Below are 6,441 nucleotides of genomic sequence, written 5' to 3' on the forward strand. Positions count from 1 at the left end.
CTTGTGGGTGGTTTTATCTCTTTTTATTTTTTTTAAATTTTTAAAAAAAGATTTATTTATTACATATACAGTTTTTTGCCTGCACATATCCCTGCAGGCCAGAAGAGGGCACCAGATCTCATTACAAATGGTTGTGAGCCACCATGTGGTTGCTGGGACTTCAACCCAGTATCTTTGGAAGAGCAAGCAGTGCTCTTAACCTCTGAACCATCTCTCCAGCCCATCTGTTTTTATTAAATGCCAGTGTACCATTGAGAGGTTAGACTCCACCAGCATAGTTACCATTTCAAGAATAACTGTTTCAGCTACTGTTCCATTGCACACCCAGAAGCCATTGGTCCACTGCCTGTTCAGTTGCTTTCAAAGAAAGGGGCACTGTACCTTTTCCAGATTGCAAAGGCCACTTCAGCAATGGTGTCATATTGTCCTGGCCTCAGAGGATGCCTGTTGCTAAAGCCACAACCACACTTTTCTTGGTAAGCATTGGTAGTCCTTTGTTTTGTGTCTTGTCTGTCGATTTTGTCCTGTTTATCAGCAATCACTTCAAGGACACTTTGTTGTCCAGTGCTAGCTTTTACAATAATGAAAGTTAACTCCATATGCAGTTTCTTCAATGCCCATATTTTCTCTGAAGTAGATTGGTCCTGCCAGGAGCTGACATGTCTCATTGTCATAAAAATAAAGAAAAAATTCTAAGTTATTAAAATGCCATATTCTGTAGCTCTCTGAAGGGTTTGAAGATGACCTGTTTGTCTAAAATAAATCTCTCCTTAGCCTTGAAAACATACCTAATATGACTATAAGTTTGATTGTAATGTCTAACTACTAACTTTCATTTATTTATGTCCTAATAGTTGATAATAATAACATTCAAGGATTAGCAAATTGCATTACATTGTTAAACAAACTGTCTTAGTACAATATCCTGAACAAGATTAGAATTATACATACAGCATTTTCTAATAATATCAATCTTAATATATATAATTTGTATATAATAAATAAAAATCCAATCCCACACGCCTATAATCCTAGCACTTGGGAGGCAGAAGTAGGTGGATCTCTGTGAGTTCGAGGCTAGCCTGGTATACAGAGCTAGTCTGGGACAGGCTCCAAAGCTACAGAGAAACCCTGTCTCAAAAAAACCAAAAAAACAAAAAACAAAAAAAACAAAAAAAACAACCCAAAAAACCAAAACCAAAACAAAACCAAAAAACAAAAACAAAAAACCAAAAACAAAAAACCAAAAAAAACCCCCAAAAAACAAAACAAACCAATCCAATGTAAAGTATTTAAAATTAGTAATTGTCTTTTAAAAGTAGATTCAATAATCTACCTTTTAATCTATATCATATCTATATCCTCTCTTCTCTTTTCAGAGTAGATTCAATAATCTACCCTCTATTCTATAATTTCTATATATCTTTTTTTTTCAAACAAGAACCTTAAATCTAATCTCCTTTGCTTAGCCCTTTTCCCAACCATCAGCCAAAACAACTTGTAACCAACCCACCTTAAACAATGAAAATTATCCCAGACCAGAAACCTATTGAAAGACCAAAAACTGGAGGCCTGCCCCTAGGTCCCATCCCTGGGCACCAGCCATTCTGGGGAAGACCTGCCCAACTTGGCTTCAGGTTCTGGCCATCAGGCAGGCCCCAGCGGGAAGGTTCCCCTTCTCCAAGACCCCCCCAGCAGACCCTGCAATTTACATGACCTGCCCCCACGCCCATCCGCCCTAGACCCTTGCCACTTCCTGAGACTTAGAGACCAGCCCCCAGCTCCCATCTGGCCCAGAGAGCTCCCATCTAGCCCACAGAGTTCCCACCTGGCCCAGAGAAAGAGAGAGCGCTCATTGGATAAAGAACCCTCATTGGACCAAGAGTAAATTCAGGAGACAGGGAATCTATCAGCCCTGACTAGACCAAGAGTGGTTTTCTGAGAAGCAGAATCTGCCACCTCTCATTGGATCAAGAGAGGCTTCCTGAAATGCCGAATCTGCCAGCTCTGTGTGGACCAAGAGTACTGATAAGACCAAGAACGAATCCACAAGGAGATGTGCGAATGTCAAGGTAAAAGCACATACAACAAAATAAAGAGCAATACAGCATCACCAGAACCTAGCCCTTCTCCAACAGCTAGACCTGAGCATCACAGGAATGGAAGAAGCAGAGGAAAGCAACCTTAAGAATAACATCATGAAGATGCTAGAGGCTTTAAAGAAGAAATAAAAAATGAAATTGAGGAAAAGACAAACAAAAAAGTAGAGGAAATCATTAAAGAACATGAAAAGTTCAAAGAACAAAAAAAATGGGAAGAACACTATAAAAAACTAGAGAAAAAGACAAATAAAGCAGAAGAAAACAATAAATCCCTGAAAGAAAACCATGAAAAAAACAATGAAACAGATGAGGGAAACAGTCCAAGACCTGAAAAGGGAAATAGAAAAAATGAAGACACAAACAGAGGGAATTCTGGAAATAGAAAATCTGAGTAAACGAACAGGAAACACTGATGCAAGCATAATCAACAGAATACAAGAGATGGAAGAGAGGATCTCTGGTGTAGAAGATACAATAGAGGAAATGGTTTCATCAGTCAAGGAAAATACCAATGCCAAAACAATTATAACACAAAATGTCCAAGAAATCTGGGACAGCATGAAAGGACCAAACCTATGAATAACAGGAGACTTTACATTCTGCTAGGGCGGACGTGATTCTCTGCAGAAAACTGATAGAGACTCGAACATAAAAACATGTATAGGCAGCTAAATGAATCCTTTTTTTCTAGATTAGTTAGTACTCTATATGACCATTCATATGTCAAAAGTTTAATATATATATTAATCTTACAAATTTTGATATAAAATTCATACCTTAAGAAAAGTTTAAAGAATCAAAATAGAATCAAAGACTTGAGATTAGTAGCAATAGAATAATTCCTTAATTGTTTTCTTTTATCTTGTCCCATATCAGAAGATGGCTCTTTCATCTGGCATAATATAGAGATTTTGCATTTTCCTTTTAACACATAGGCAAATTGAGTCAATTGATATTAAGGTATCTTAATGACCAGTGATTGTTAATTTCTGTTATTTTTTGGTGGTAGTTTGGGTGTGTTTCCCTCCTTTGGGATTTTCTGGTGTAAGATTTCTATTGCCTGTGTTTTGTGGGTGCATCTAACTTCCTTAGGTTGTATTTTTTTTCCTTCTAGTGCCTTCTGTAGGGCTGGATTTGCGGATAGGTATTGTTCAAATTTGGTTTTGTCATGGAATAATTTGTTTACTTCATCTATAGTGATTGAAAGTTTTGCTGAGCATCATAGTCTAGGCTGGCATCAATGGTCTCTTAGGGTCTGCAAAACATCTGTCCAAGACCTTCTAGCTTTCAGAGTCTCCATTGAGTAGTTTGGGGGTTATTCTGATGGGTCTGCCTGTATATGTTACTTGGCCTTTTTCCTTTGCAGCTCTTAATATTCTATCTTTATTCTGTTTAGTGATTTGATTATGATGTTGTGAGGGGTCTTTTCTGGGGGGGGGTCTAGTCTATTTGGTGTTCTATAACCTTATTGTATCTTCATAGTATTTTTCTCTTTAGGTTGGGAAATTTTTCTTCTATGATCTTGTTGAATGTATTTTCTGTGTCTTTGAGCTGGTATTCTTCTGCTTCTTCTATCCCTATTATTCTTAGGTTTTCTTTTCATGGTGTCCCAGATTTACAGAAGTTTTGTATTATGTCTTGCTGGCTTTAATATTTTTCTTTGACCAACAAATATATTTCCTCTATTATATCTTCAATGCCAGAGATTCTCCCTTCCATCTCTTGCATTCTGTTGGTTATGCTTGTATGTGTATTTCCTGTTCATTTACTTGGATTTTCCATTTCCCAGCATTCCCTAAGTTTGTATCTTCTTTATTGCTTCTATTTCCATTTTCAAGTCTTGAACTGTTTCCTTCACTTGTTTGGTTGCTTTTTTCTGGCTTTCTTTAAGGAATTTATTGATTTCTTCCAATTTCTTGTTTGTCTTGTCCTCTATTTCTTTAAGGGAATTTTTCATTTCCTCTTTAGAGGCCTCTATTATCTTCAAAAAGTCATTTTAAAGGTCATTTTCTTCTGATTTTTCTATGTTGGGATGTTCAGATCTTGCTGTTGAACTGCTAGGTTCTTGTGATGCCATATAGCTCTTTACATTGTTGAATGTATTTTCACTGGTCTCTCCCCATCTCTTCCTCCAATTGGTGCAAGTGGTATCTGTGTTTCAGGAAGCCACTCTTGGTTCAATCAGAACTGCAGAGACTGTGTCTCAGGGAGCCACTGGTGTCTTGGGAGATGGGTTGGCTTGGGGGATGAGTGGGGCTTGTAATTACAGTCTTCAATAGTGTGGTGGTGTGTGGGAGCCCGTTTTCGGGTTCCTCATGGCTTTACGCAGCAGGTCCGCATAGATTAGGATGATTAGGGCCACAGGCCTGAGTGCAGGTGTTTGAAATGGTCTGCACTTGGCTGTGCTGGGGGAGGTCTTTTGCTCCACCCCCTTGGCATCTCTATAAATACCCTGGGGCAGAGATAGTCAGGGCCTGTTGGAATAGGATCCAGGCCCTCTTGAGGCTATCCTTTATTTTCTATTTGTTTATCTCTGCACTATAAATCCTTCTATCTAATATTTCCTGCTGCTCACACTCAAGAAAACTCTGGGGAGCTGTGGGGTTGGTGGGTAAAGGCCCCACAGTGGTGGGAAGGCCTGCTCACAGAGTCTTGCCTGCTGGCCTAAAACTGTGGTTGTAATGGGTGTGGGTGTGGGTCATGAGTTCTGCTTTGGGGCCAAGGGCCTAGAAACTGGAGTGACCAGCTGGGAGAACAGTCACTTACCTCTTGGCTCAGTTGGAGCTGATGAACTTTGTGTCTCAGGGAGTAGCTGTGATCTCAGGGGATACATGAGTTTGGCGGACAAAGTGGGACTTGTAGATTACAGGATCTGATGGAGAAGGTGATGGTGATGGGATGCCTGCCTGCAGGAAACTTTCCTGCTGGCCTGCAACTGGGGCTGCAATCTCATTAATTTTCAGTCTTAAGTTAATGCTGTCCCTTGATCTTGTTTTTAGCCCTTCAATAAAACTCTTTCTTCTGTATTTATGTCATTACATAAATGTGCCAAACTCTGCTCAATCTACCTCTGTATTCCCATAAAACAGTTTCTCTCTGTCATCAAGCAGGTGACCTCTTCATGTTAGATTCTGAGACTACTATAGCTCCTTGCCTCTGAGCAATTTACCTTTCAGCTCTTTCAGGTGGGCCAAGTCCTCTTGGTTCTTTCACTGTGTTGGAGATCACCCATAGGCTAGTATGGGGGTGATCATTCTTTGCATTAGCCACTGCCCATTGCAAAAGGTTTTCATAATTGATTAAAGTGCTTAGAAGATTTGACTTGAGGACTCAGGCATAGATGGAATTTCTTTTTTTATTTCTTTATAATTATGTGTTTTAAATTTTACACATCAGCCATGGGTTCCCCTGTCTTCCCCCCTCCCGCACCCACCCCCACCTTTCCTCCAGCCTCCCCCTCCATTCCCATGTCCTCCAGGATCAAGTGACCTCTGGGGATTCATTTAAACCTGGTGGATTCAGTACAGGCAGGTCCTGTCACCTCCTTCCAGACTGAGCAAAGTGTCCCTGTGTAAGTCTAAGGTTTCAAACAGCCACCTCATGCACTAATGACAGATCCTAATCCCCACAGACTGGGTGCCTCCCAAGCAGATCAAGCTATTCAATTGTCTCGCTTATCCAGAGGGCCTGATCCAGCTGGGGGCTCCACAGCCTTTGGTTCATAATTCATGTGGTTCCATTCATTTGGCTATTTGTCCCTGTGCTTTTTGCAATCTTGGATTCAACAATTCACGCTCTTGCAGACCCTCCTCTTTCTCGACAGTTGGAAACCTGGAGCTCCACCTGGGGCCTGGCTGAGGATCTCTGCATCCACTTCTATCAGTTATTGGATGAGAGTTCCAGCATGGCAGTTAGGGTGTTTAGCCATCTGACCACCGGACTAGGTCAGATCAGGCTTTCTCTTGACCATTGCCAGCAGACTATAGAGGATGTATCATTGTGGAGTTTTGGGGACCTCTCCAGCACTCTGCCTATTCCTGTTCTCATGTGGTCTTCATTGATCACAGTCTGTTATTCCTTATTCTCCCTTTCTGTTCTTGATCCAGCTGGGATCTCCTGCTCCCTAAGCTTTCTTTCCCTCAAATCTTGCCCTTCATTACTCCCACTGTTGTCCAGGTTGTTCATGTAGATCTCATCCATTTCTCTGTCCATTGGGTGATCCTTGGTTCTTTCCTAGGGTCCTATTTTCTAGTAAGCCTCGCTGGAGTTTGTGTAGCAGTCTAGTAATCTTTGTTTTACATCTAGTATCCTCCTATGAGTGAGTACATACCATGTTTGT

The sequence above is a fragment of the Onychomys torridus genome, unplaced genomic scaffold (genome assembly GCF_903995425.1).
Source record: "Onychomys torridus unplaced genomic scaffold, mOncTor1.1, whole genome shotgun sequence".
In the NCBI taxonomy this organism is placed as follows: Eukaryota; Metazoa; Chordata; class Mammalia; order Rodentia; family Cricetidae; genus Onychomys; species Onychomys torridus.